Source organism: Vanacampus margaritifer, chromosome 5 (assembly GCF_051991255.1).
Source record: "Vanacampus margaritifer isolate UIUO_Vmar chromosome 5, RoL_Vmar_1.0, whole genome shotgun sequence".
NCBI classification, from domain to species: domain Eukaryota; kingdom Metazoa; phylum Chordata; class Actinopteri; order Syngnathiformes; family Syngnathidae; genus Vanacampus; species Vanacampus margaritifer.
The window spans coordinates 380,787-393,695 of NC_135436.1; positions in this window are offsets into that span (position 1 = coordinate 380,787).

Here is a 12,909-nt window from a genome sequence, read left to right on the forward strand (position 1 = left end):
CTAGGGTTTTACATTAGGGTTAGGGTTTCAAACTAGGGTTTTACATTAGGGTTAGGGTTTCAAACTGGGGTTTCAATTTAGTGTTAGGGTTTCAAACTTGGGTTTAACATTAGGGTTAATGCTTCAAACTAGGGTTTTACATTAGGGTTAGTGTTTCAAACTAGTGTTTTACATTAGGGTTAGTGCTTCAAACTAGGGTTTTACATTAGGGTTAGGGTTTCAAACTAGGGTTTTACATTAGGGTTAGGGTTTCAAACTAGGGTTTTACATTAGGGTTAGGGTTTCAAACTAGGGTTTTACATTAGGGTTAAGGTTTCAAACTAGGGTTTTACATTAGGGTTAGTGTTTCAAACTAGGGTTTTACATTTGGGTTAGGGTTACAAACTAGGGTTTTTTATGATGGTTAGGGTTTCAAACTAAGGTTTCACATTAGAGTTAGGATTTCAAACAGGGGTTTCAAATTAGGGTTAGGGTTTCAAACTAGGGTTTAACATTAGGGTTAGGGTTTCAAACTAGGGTTTCAAATTAGGGTTAGGGTTACAAACAAGGGGTTTTACATTAGGGTTAGGGTTTCAAACTAGGTTTTTACATTAGGGTTAGGGTTTCAAACTCGGGTTTAAAATAAGGGTTAGGGTTTCAAACTAGGGCTTTACATTAGGGTTAGGGTTTAAAACTAGGGTTTCAAATTAGGCTTAGGGTTTCAATCTAGGGTTTTGTTTTAGGGTTAGGGTTTCAAACAAGGGTTTTACATTAGGGTTAGGGTTTCAAACTATTGTTTTACATTAGGGTTAGGGTTTCAAACTAGGGTTTTACATTAGAGTTAGGGTTACAAACTAGGGTTTTACATTAGGGTTAGGGTTTCAAACTAGGGTTTTACATTTGGGTTAGGGTTTCAAACTATGGTTTTACATTAGGGTTAGGGTTACAAACTAGGGTTTTACATTAGGGTTACGCTTTCAAACTAGGGTTTTACATTAGGGTAAGGGTTAAAAACTAGGGTTTCAAATTAGGGTTAGAGTTTCAAACTAGGGTTTTACATTAGGGTTACTGCTTCAAACTAGGGTTTTACATTAGGGTTATGGTTTCAAACTAGGGTTTAACATTAGGGTTAGGGTTCCAAACTAGGGTTTTACATTAGTGTTAAGGTTACAAACTAGGGTTTTACATTAGGGTTAGGGTTTCAAACTAGGGTTTCAAATTAGGGTTAGGGTTTCAAACTAGGGTTTCAAATTAGGGTTAGGGTTTTAAACTAGGGTTTATCATTAGGGTTAGGGTTTCAAATTAGGGTTTTACATTAGGGTTAGGGTTTCAAACTAGGCTTTCTAATTAGGGTTAGGGTTTTAAACTAGGGTTTATCATTAGGGTTAGGGTTTCAAACTAGGGTTTTACATTAGGGTTAGGGTTTCAAACTAGGGTTTTATATTAGGGTTAGGGTTTCAAACTAGGGTTTCAAATTAGGGTTAGGGTTTCAAACAAGGGTTTTACATTAGGGTTAGGGTTTCAAACAAGGGTTTTACATTAGGGTTAGGGTTTCAAAACAGGGGTTTTAAATTAGGGTTTGGGTTTCAAACTTGGGTTTTACATTAGGTTTAGGGTTTCAAACTAGGGTTTCAAATTAGGGTTTGGGTTTCAAATTGAGGTTTTACATTAGGATTAGGGTTACAAACTAGGGTTTTACATTACCGCTAGGGTTTCAAACTCGGGTTTCAAATTAGGGGTAGGGTTTCAAACTAGGGTTTTACATTAGGGTTAGGGTTTCAAACTAGGGTTTCAAATTAGGGTTAGGGTTTTAAACTAGGGTTTTACATTAGGGTTAGGGTTTCAAACTAGGGTTTTACATTAGGGTTAGGGTTTCACACTAAGGTTTTACATTAGTGTTAGGGTTTCAAACTGGGGTTTCAATTTAGTGTTAGGGTTTCAAACTAGGGTTTTACATAAGGGTTAGCGTTTCAAACTAGGGTTTTACATTAGGGTTAGTGTTTCAAACTAGGGTTTTACATTTGGGTTAGGTATACAAACTAGGGTTTTACATTAGGGTTAGGGTTTCAAACTAGGGTTTCACATTAGAGTTAGGATTTCAAACAGGGGTTTCAAATTAGTTTTAGGGTTTCAAACAAGGGTTTCAAATTAGGTTTAGGGTTTCAAACTAGGGTTTTACATTAGGGTTAGGGTTTCAAACTAGGGTTTAACATTGGGGTTAGGGTTTCAAACTAGGGTTTCAAATTAGGGTTAGGGTTACAAACAAGGGGTTTTACATTAGGGTTAGGGTTTCAAACTAGGGTTTCAAATTAGGGTTAGCGTTTCAAACTAGGGTTTTACATTAGGGTTAGGGTTTCAAACTAGGGTTTAACATTAGGGTTAGGGTTTTAAACTAGGGTTTCAAATTAGGGTTAGGGTTACAAACAAGGGGTTTTACATTAGGGTTAGGGTTTCAAACTAGGGTTTTACATTAGGGTTAGGGTTTCAAACTCGGGTTTAAAATTAGGGTTAGGGTTTCAAACAAGGGTTTTACATTAGGGTTAGGGTTTCAAACTAGGGTTTTACATTAGGGTTAGGGTTTCAAACTAGGGTTTTACATTAGAGTTAGGGTTACAAACTAGGGTTTTACATTAGGGTTAGGGTTTCAAACTAGGGTTTTACATTAGGGTTAGGGTTTCAAAATATGGTTTTACATTAGGGTTAGGTTTACAAACTAGGGTTTTACATTAGGGTTAGGGTTTCAAACTAGGGTTTTACATTAGGGTTAGGGTTTCAAACTGGGGTTTCAATTAAGTGTTAGGGTTTCAAACTAGGGTTTAACATTAGGGTTAATGCTTCAAACTAGGGTTTTACATTAGGGTTAGTGTTTCAAACTAGTGTTTTACATTAGGGTTAGTGCTTCAAACTAGGGTTTTACTTTAGGGTTAGGGTTTCAAACTAGGGTTTTACATTAGGGTTAGGGTTTCAAACTAGGGTTTTACATTAGGGTTAGGGTTTCAAACTAGGGTTTTACATTAGGGTTAAGGTTTCAAACTAGGGTTTTACATTAGGGTTAGTGTTTCAAACTAGGGTTTTACATTTGGGTTAGGGTTACAAACTAGGGTTTTTTATGAGGGTTAGGGTTTCAAACTAAGGTTTCACATTAGAGTTAGGATTTCAAACAGGGGTTTCAAATTAGGGTTAGGGTTTCAAACTAGGGTTTTACATTAAGGTTTGGGTTTCAAACTAGGTTTTAACATTAGGGTTAGGGTTTCAAACTAGGGTTTCAAATTAGGGTTAGGGTTACAAACAAGGGGTTTTACATTAGGGTTAGGGTTTCAAACTAGGGTTTTACATTAGGGTTAGGGTTTCAAACTCGGGTTTAAAATAAGGGTTAGGGTTTCAAACTAGGGGTTTTACATTAGGGTTAGGGTTTCAAACTAGGGTTTTACATTGGGGTTAGGGTTTCAAACTCGGGTTTAAAATAAGGGTTAGGGTTTCAAACTAGGGCTTTACATTAGGGTTAGGGTTTAAAACTAGGGTTTAAAATTAGGCTTAGGGTTTCAATCTAGGGTTTTGTTTTAGGGTTAGGGTTTCAAACAAGGGTTTTACATTAGGGTTAGGGTTTCAAACTATTGTTTTACATTAGGGTTAGGGTTTCAAACTAGGGTTTTACATTAGAGTTAGGGTTACAAACTAGGGTTTTACATTAGGGTTAGGGTTTCAAACTAGGGTTTTACATTAGGGTTAGGGTTTCAAACTATGGTTTTACATTAGGGTTAGGGTTACAAACTAGGGTTTTACATTAGGGTTAGGGTTTCAAACTAGGGTTTGACCTTAGGGTTAGGGTTTCAAATTAGGGTTTAACATTAGGGTTAGCGTTTCAAACTAGTGTTTTACATTAGGGTTAATGCTTCAAACTAGGGTTTTACATTAGGGTTAGGGTTTTAAACTATGGTTTCAAATTAGATTTGGGGTTTCAAACTAGGGTTTTACATTAGAGTTAGCGTTTCAAACTAGTGTTTTGCATTAGGTTTAGGGTTTCAAACTAGGGTTTATCATTAGGGTTAGGGTTTCAAACTAGGGTTTTACATTAGGGTTAGGGTTTCAAACTAGGGTTTATCATTAGGGTTAGGGTTTCAAACTAGGGTTTTACATTAGGGTTAGGGTTACAAACTAGGGTTTTACATTACGGTTAGGGTTTCAAACTAGGGTTTAACGTTAGGGTTAGGGTTTCAAACTAGGGTTTTACATTAGGGTTAATGCTTCAAACTAGGGTTTTACATTAGGGTTACGCTTTCAAAGTAGGGTTTTACATTAGGGTTAGGGTTTCAAACTAGGGTTTCAAATTAGGGTTAGAGTTTCAAACTAGGGTTTTACATTAGGGTTACTGCTTCAAACTAGGGTTTTACATTAGGGTTAGGGTTTCAAACAAGGGTTTTACATTAGGGTTAGGGTTTCAAACTAGGGTTTAACATTAGGGTTAGGGTTCCAAACTAGGGTTTTACATTAGTGTTAAGGTTACAAACTAGGGTTTTACATTAGGGTTAGGGTTTCAAACTAGGGTTTCAAATTAGGGTTAGGGTTTCAAACTAGGGTTTCAAATTAGGGTTAGGGTTTTAAACTAGGGTTTATCATTAGGGTTAGGGTTTCAAACTAGGGTTTTACATTAGGGTTAGGGTTTCAAACTAGGCTTTCTAATTAGGGTTAGGGTTTTAAACTAGGGTTTATCATTAGGGTTAGGGTTTCAAACTAGGGTTTTACATTAGGGTTAGGTTTTCAAACTAGGGTTTCTAATTAGGGTTAGGGTTTCAAACTAGGGTTTTATATTAGGGTTAGGGTTTCAAACTAGGGTTTCAAATTAGGGTTAGGGTTTCAAACAAGGGTTTTACATTAGGGTTAGGGTTTCAAACAAGGGTTTTACATTAGGGTTAGGGTTTCAAAACAGGGGTTTTAAATTAGGGTTAGGGTTTCAAACTTGGGTTTTACATTAGGTTTAGGGTTTCAAACTAGGGTTTCAAATTAGGGTTTGGGTTTCAAATTGAGGTTTTACATTAGGATTAGGGTTACAAACTAGGGTTTCAAATTAGGGTTTGGGTTTCAAATTGAGGTTTTACATTAGGATTAGGGTTACAAACTAGGGTTTTACATTAGGGTTAGGGTTTCAAACTAGGGTATCAAATTAGGTTTGGGGTTTCAAACTAGGGTTTTACATTAGGGTTAGGGTTTCAAACTGGGGTTTCAATTTAGTGTTAGGGTTTCAAACTAGGGTTTAACATTAGGGTTAATGCTTCAAACTAGGGTTTTACATTAGGGTTAGTGTTTCAAACTAGTGTTTTACATTAGGGTTAGTGCTTCAAACTAGGGTTTTACTTTAGGGTTAGGGTTTCAAACTAGAGTTTTACATTAGGGTTAGGGTTTCAAACTAGGGTTTTACATTAGGGTTAGTGTTTCAAACTAGGGTTTTACATTAGGGTTAAGGTTTCAAACTAGGGTTTTACATTAGGGTTAGTGTTTCAAACTAGGGTTTTACATTTGGGTTAGGGTTACAAACTAGGGTTTTTTATGAGGGTTAGGGTTTCAAACTAAGGTTTCACATTAGAGTTAGGATTTCAAACAGGGGTTTCAAATTAGGGTTAGGGTTTCAAACTAGGGTTTTACATTAAGGTTTGGGTTTCAAACTAGGGTTTAACATTAGGGTTAGGGTTTCAAACTAGGGTTTCAAATTAGGGTTAGGGTTACAAACAAGGGGTTTTACATTAGGGTTAGGGTTTCAAACTAGGGTTTTACATTAGGGTTAGGGTTTCAAACTCGGGTTTAAAATAAGGGTTAGGGTTTCAACCTAGGGCTTTACATTAGGGTTAGGGTTTAAAACTAGGGTTTCAAATTAGGCTTAGGGATTCAATCTAGGGTTTTGTTTTAGGGTTAGGGTTTCAAACAAGGGTTTTACATTAGGGTTAGGGTTTCAAACTATTGTTTTACATTAGGGTTAGGGTTTCAAACTAGGGTTTTACATTAGGGTTAGACTTACAAACTAGGGTTTTATATTAGGGTTAGGGTTTCAAACTAGGGTTTTACCTTAGGGTTAGGGTTTCAAATTAGGGTTTAACATTAGGGTTAGCGTTTCAAACTAGTGTTTTACATTAGGGTTAATGCTTCAAACTAGGGTTTTACATTAGGGTTAGGGTTTTAAACTATGGTTTCAAATTAGATTTGGGGTTTCAAACTAGGGTTTTACATTAGAGTTAGCGTTTCAAACTAGTGTTTTGCATTAGGTTTAGGGTTTCAAACTAGGGTTTATCATTAGGGTTAGGGTTTCAAACTAGGGTTTTACATTAGGGTTAGGGTTACAAACTAGGGTTTTACATTACGGTTAGGGTTTCAAACTAGGGTTTAACGTTAGGGTTAGGGTTTCAAACTAGGGTTTTACATTAGGGTTAATGCTTCAAACTAGGGTTTTACATTAGGGTTACGCTTTCAAACTAGGGTTTTACATTAGGGTTAGGGTTTCAAACTAGGGTTTCAAATTAGGGTTAGAGTTTCAAACTAGGGTTTTACATTAGGGTTACTGCTTCAAACTAGGGTTTTACATTAGGGTAAGGGTTTCAAACAAGGGTTTTACATTAGGGTTAGGGTTTCAAACTAGGGTTTAACATTAGGGTTAGGGTTCCAAACTAGGGTTTTACATTAGTGTTAAGGTTACAAACTAGGGTTTTACATTAGGGTTAGGGTTTCAAACTAGGGTTTCAAATTAGGGTTAGGGTTTCAAACTAGGGTTTCAAATTAGGGTTGGGGTTTTAAACTAGGGTTTATCATTAGGGTTAGGGTTTCAAACTAGGGTTTTACATTAGGGTTAGGGTTTCAAACTAGGCTTTCTAATTAGGGTTAGGGTTTTAAACTAGGGTTTATCATTAGGGTTAGGGTTTCAAACTAGGGTTTTACATTAGGGTTAGGTTTTCAAACTAGGGTTTCTAATTAGGGTTAGGGTTTCAAACTAGGGTTTTATATTAGGGTTAGGGTTTCAAACTAGGGTTTCAAATTAGGGTTAGGGTTTCAAACAAGGGTTTTACATTAGGGTTAGGGTTTCAAACAAGGGTTTTACATTAGGGTTAGGGTTTCAAAACAGGGGTTTTAAATTAGGGTTAGGGTTTCAAACTTGGGTTTTACATTAGGTTTAGGGTTTCAAACTAGGGTTTCAAATTAGGGTTTGGGTTTCAAATTGAGGTTTTACATTTGGATTAGGGTTACAAACTAGGGTTTTACATTAGGGTTAGGGTTTCAAACTAGGGTTTCAAATTAGGTTTGGAGTTTCAAACTAGGGTTTTACATTAGGGTTAGGGTTTCAAACTAGGGTTTTACATTAGGGTTAGGGTTTCAAAATAGGGTTTTACATTAGGGTTAGGGTTTCAAAATAGGGTTTAACATTAGGGTTAGGGTTTCAAACTAGGGTTTCAAATTAGGGTTAGGGTTGCAAACTAGGGTTTTACATTAGCGCTAGGGTTTCAAACTCGGGTTTCAAATTAGGGGTAGGGTTTCAAACTAGGGTTTTACATTACGGTTAGGGTTTCAAACTAGGGTTTAACGTTAGGGTTAGGGTTTCAAAGTAGGGTTTTACATTAGGGTTAGGGTTTCAAACTAGGGTTTCAAATTAGGGTTAGGGTTTCAAACTAGGGTTTTACATTAGGGTTAGGGTTTCAAACTAGGGTTTTACATTAGGGTTAGGGTTTCACACTAAGGTTTTACATTAGGGTTAGGGTTACAAACTAGGGTTTTACATTAGGGTTAGGGTTTCAAACTAGGGTTTCACATTAGAGTTAGGATTTCAAACAGGGGTTTCAAATTAGGGTTAGGGTTTCAAACAAGGGTTTCAAATTAGGGTTAGGGTTTCAAACTAGGGTTTTTTATTAGGGTTAGGGTTTCAAACTAGGGTTTAACATTCGGGTTAGGGTTTCAAACTAGGGTTTCAAATTAGGGTTAGGGTTACAAACAAGGGGTTTTACATTAGGGTTAGGGTTTCAAACTAGGGTTTCAAATTAGGGTTAGGGTTTCAAACTAGGGTTTTACATTAGGGTTAGGGTTTCAAACTAGGGTTTAACATTAGGGTTAGGGTTTCAAACTAGGGTTTCAAATTAGGGTTAGGGTTACAAACAAGGGGTTTTACATTAGGGTTAGGGTTTCAAACTAGGGTTTAACATTAGGGTTAGGGTTTCAAACTCGGGTTTAAAATTAGGGTTAGGGTTTCAAACAAGGGTTTTACATTAGGGTTAGGGTTTCAAACTAGGGTTTTACATTAGAGTTAGGGTTACAAACTAGGGTTTTACATTAGGGTTAGGGTTTCAAACTAGGGTTTTACATTAGGGTTAGGGTTTCAAACTATGGTTTTACATTAGGGTTTGGGTTACAAACTAGGGTTTTACATTAGGGTTAGGGTTTCAAACTAGGGTTTTACATTAGGGTTAGGGTTTCAAACTGGGGTTTCAATTTAGTGTTAGGGTTTCAAACTAGGGTTTAACATTAGGGTTAATGCTTCAAAATAGGGTTTTACATTAGGGTTAGTGTTTCAAACTAGTGTTTTACATTAGGGTTAGTGCTTCAAACTAGGGTTTTACATTAGGGTTAGGGTTTCAAACTAGGGTTTTACATTAGGGTTAGGGTTTCAAACTAGGGTTTTACATTAGGGTTAGGGTTTCAAACTAGGGTTTTACATTAGGGTTAGGGTTTCAAACTAGGGTTTTACATTAGGGTTAGTGTTTCAAACTAGGGTTTTACATTTGGGTTAGGGTTACAAACTAGGGTTTTTTATGAGGGTTAGGGTTTCAAACTAAGGTTTCACATTAGAGTTAGGATTTCAAACAGGGGTTTCAAATTAGGGTTAGGGTTTCAAACTAGGGTTTTACATTAAGGTTTGGGTTTCAAACTAGAGTTTAACATTAGGGTTAGGGTTTCAAACAAGGGTTTCAAATTAGGGTTAGGGTTACAAACAAGGGGTTTTACATTAGGGTTAGGGTTTCAAACTAGGGTTTTACATTAGGGTTAGGGTTTCAAACTCGGGTTTAAAATAAGGGTTAGGGTTTCAAACTAGGGCTTTACATTAGGGTTAGTGTTTAAAACTAGGGTTTCAAATTAGGCTTAGGGTTTCAATCTAGGGTTTTGTTTTAGGTTTAGGGTTTCAAACAAGGGTTTTACATTAGGGTTAGGGTTTCAAACTATTGTTTTACATTAGGGTAAGGGTTTCAAACTATGGTTTTACATTAGGGTTAGGGTTACAAACTAGGGTTTTACATTAGGGTTAGGGTTTCAAACTAGGGTTTTACCTTAGGGTTAGGGTTTCAAACTAGGGTTTAAATTTAGGGTTAGGGTTTCAAACTAGGGTTTTACATTAGGGTAAGGGTTTCAAACTATGGTTTTACATTAGGGTTAGGGTTACAAACTAGGGTTTTACATTAGGGTTAGGGTTTCAAACTAGGGTTTTACCTTAGGGTTAGGGTTTCAAACTAGGGTTTAAATTTAGGGTTAGTGTTTCAAACTAGGGTTTATCAGTAGGGTTAGGGTTTCAAACTAGGCTTTTACATTAGGGTTAGGTTTCAAATTAGGGTTTAACATTAGGGTTAGCGTTTCAAACTAGTGTTTTACATTAGGGTTAATGCTTCAAACTAGGGTTTTACATTAGGGTTAGGGTTTTAAACTATGGTTTCAAATTAGATTTGGGGTTTCAAACTAGGGTTTTACATTAGAGTTAGCGTTTCAAACTAGTGTTTTACATTAGGGTTAGTGCTTCAAACTAGGGTTTTACATTAGGGTTAATGCTTCAAACTAGGGTTTTACATTAGGGTTAGGGTTTCAAACTAGGGTTTTACATTAGTGTTAGGTTTTCAAACTAGGGTTTTACATTTGGGTTAGGGTTACAAACTAGGGTTTTACATTAGGGTTAGGGTTTCAAACAAGGGTTTTACATTAGGGTTAGGGTTTCAAACTAGGGTTTAACATTAGGGTTAGGGTTTCAAACTAGGGTTTTACATTAGGGTTAGGGTTACAAACTAGGGTTCAACATTAGGATTAGGGTTTCAAACTAGGGTTTTACATTAGGGTTAGGGTTTCAAACTAGGGTTTTACATTAGGGTTAGGGTTTCAAACTAGGGTTTTGCATTAGGGTTAGGGTTTCAAACTAGGGTTTATCATTAGGGTTAGGGTTTCAAATTAGGGTTTAAATTTAGGGTTAGAGTTTCAAACTAGGGTTTTACATTAGTGTTAAGGTTACAAACTAGGGTTTTACATTAGGGTTAGGGTTTCAAACTAGGGTTTCAAATTAGGGTTAGGGTTTCAAACTAGGCTTTCTAATTAGGGTTAGGGTTTTAAACTAGGGTTTATCATTAGGGTTAGGGTTTCAAACTAGGGTTTTACATTAGGGTTAGGGTTTCAAACTAGGGTTTTACATTAGGGTTAGGGTTTCAAACTAGGGTTTTGCATTAGGGTTAGGGTTTCAAACTAGGGTTTATCATTAGGGTTAGGGTTTCAAACTAGGGTTTAAATTTAGGGTTAGAGTTTCAAACTAGGGTTTTACATTAGGGTTACTGCTTCAAATTAGGGTTTTACATTAGGGTTAGGGTTTCAAACTAGGGTTTAAGATTAGGGTTAAGGTTCCAAACTAGGGTTTTACATTAGTGTTAAGGTTACAAACTAGGGTTTTACATTAGGGTTAGGGTTTCAAACTAGGGTTTCAAATTAGGGTTAGGGTTTCAAACTAGGCTTTCTAATTAGGGTTAGGGTTTTAAACTAGGGTTTATCATTAGGGTTAGGGTTTCAAACTAGGGTTTTACATTAGGGTTAGGGTTTCAAACTAGGGTTTTACATTAGGGTTAGGGTTTCAAACTAGGGTTTTGCATTAGGGTTAGGGTTTCAAACTAGGGTTTATCATTAGGGTTAGGGTTTCAAACTAGGGTTTAAATTTAGGGTTAGAGTTTCAAACTAGGGTTTTACATTAGGGTTACTGCTTCAAATTAGGGTTTTACATTAGGGTTAGGGTTTCAAACAAGGGTTTTACATTAGGGTTAGGGTTTCAAACTAGGGTTTAAGATTAGGGTTAAGGTTCCAAACTAGGGTTTTACATTAGTGTTAAGGTTACAAACTAGGGTTTTACATTAGGGTTAGGGTTTCAAACTAGGGTTTCTAATTAGGGTTAGGGTTTCAAACTAGGGTTTTATATTAGGGTTAGGGTTTCAAACTAGGGTTTCAAATTAGGGTTAGGGTTTCAAACAAGGGTTTTACATTAGGGTTAGGGTTTCAAACAAGGGTTTTACATTAGGGTTAGGGTTTCAAAACAGGGGTTTTAAATTAGGTTTAGGGTTTCAAACTAGGGTTTCAAATTAGGGTTTGGGTTTCAAATTGAGGTTTTACATTAGGATTAGGGTTACAAACTAGGGTTTTACATTAGGGTTAGGGTTACAAACTAGGGTTTTACATTAGGGTTAGGGTTTCAAACTAGGGTTTCAAATTAGGTTTGGGGTTTCAAACTAGGGTTTTACATTAGGGTTAGGGTTAGGGTTTCAAACTAGGGTTTTACATTAGGGTTAGGGTTTCAAAATAGTGTTTAACATTAGGGTTAGGGTTTCAAACTAGGGTTTCAAATTAGGGTTAGGGTTGCAAACTAGGGTTTTACATTAGCGCTAGGGTTTCAAACTCGGGTTTCAAATTAGGGGTAGGGTTTCAAACTAGGGTTTTACATTACGGTTAGGGTTTCAAACTAGGGTTTAACGTTAGGGTTAGGGTTTCAAACTAGGGTTTTACATCAGGGTTAGGGTTTCAAACTAGGGTTTCAAATTAGGGTTAGGGTTTCAAACTAGTGTTTTACATTAGGGTTAGGGTTTCAAACTAGGGTTTTACATTAGGGTTAGGGTTTCACACTAAGGTTTTACATTAGGGTTAAGGTTACAAACTAGGGTTTAAATTTAGGGTTAGTGTTTCAAACTAGGGTTTATCATTAGGGTTAGGGTTTCAAACTAGGGTTTTACATTAGGGTTAATGCTTCAAACTAGGGTTTTACATTAGGGTTAGGGTTTCAAACTAGGGTTTTACATTAGTGTTAGGTTTTCAAACTAGGGTTTTACATTTGGGTTAGGGTTACAAACTAGGGTTTTACATTAGGGTTAGGGTTTCAAACAAGGGTTTTACATTAGGGTTAGGGTTTCAAACTAGGGTTTAACATTAGGGTTAGGGTTTCAAACTAGGGTTTTACATTAGGGTTAATGCTTCAAACTAGGGTTTTACATTAGGGTTAGGGTTTTAAACTATGGTTTCAAATTAGATTTGGGGTTTCAAACTAGGGTTTTACATTAGAGTTAGCGTTTCAAACTAGTGTTTTGCATTAGGTTTAGGGTTTCAAACTAGGGTTTATCATTAGGGTTAGGGTTTCAAACTAGGGTTTTACATTAGGGTGAGGGTTTCAAACTAGGGTTTAACGTTAGGGTTAGGGTTTCAAACTAGGGTTTAACATTAGGGTTAATGCTTCAAACTAGGGTTTTACATTAGGGTTACGCTTTCAAACTAGGGTTTTACATTAGGGTTAGCGTTTCAAACTAGTGTTTTACATTAGGGTTAATGCTTCAAACTAGGGTTTTACATTAGGGTTAATGCTTCAAACTAGGGTTTTACATTAGGGTTAGGGTTTCAAACTAGGGTTTTACATTAGTGTTAGGTTTTCAAACTAGGGTTTTACATTTGGGTTAGGGTTACAAACTAGGGTTTTACATTAGGGTTAGGGTTTCAAACAAGGGTTTTACATTAGGGTTAGGGTTTCAAACTAGGGTTTAACATTAGGGTTAGGGTTTCAAACTAGTGTTTTACTTTAGGGTTAATGCTTCAAACTAGGGTTTTACATAAGGGTTAGCGTTTCAAACTAGGGTTTTACATTAGGGTTAGTGTTTCAAACTAGGGTTTTACATTTGGGTTAGGTAT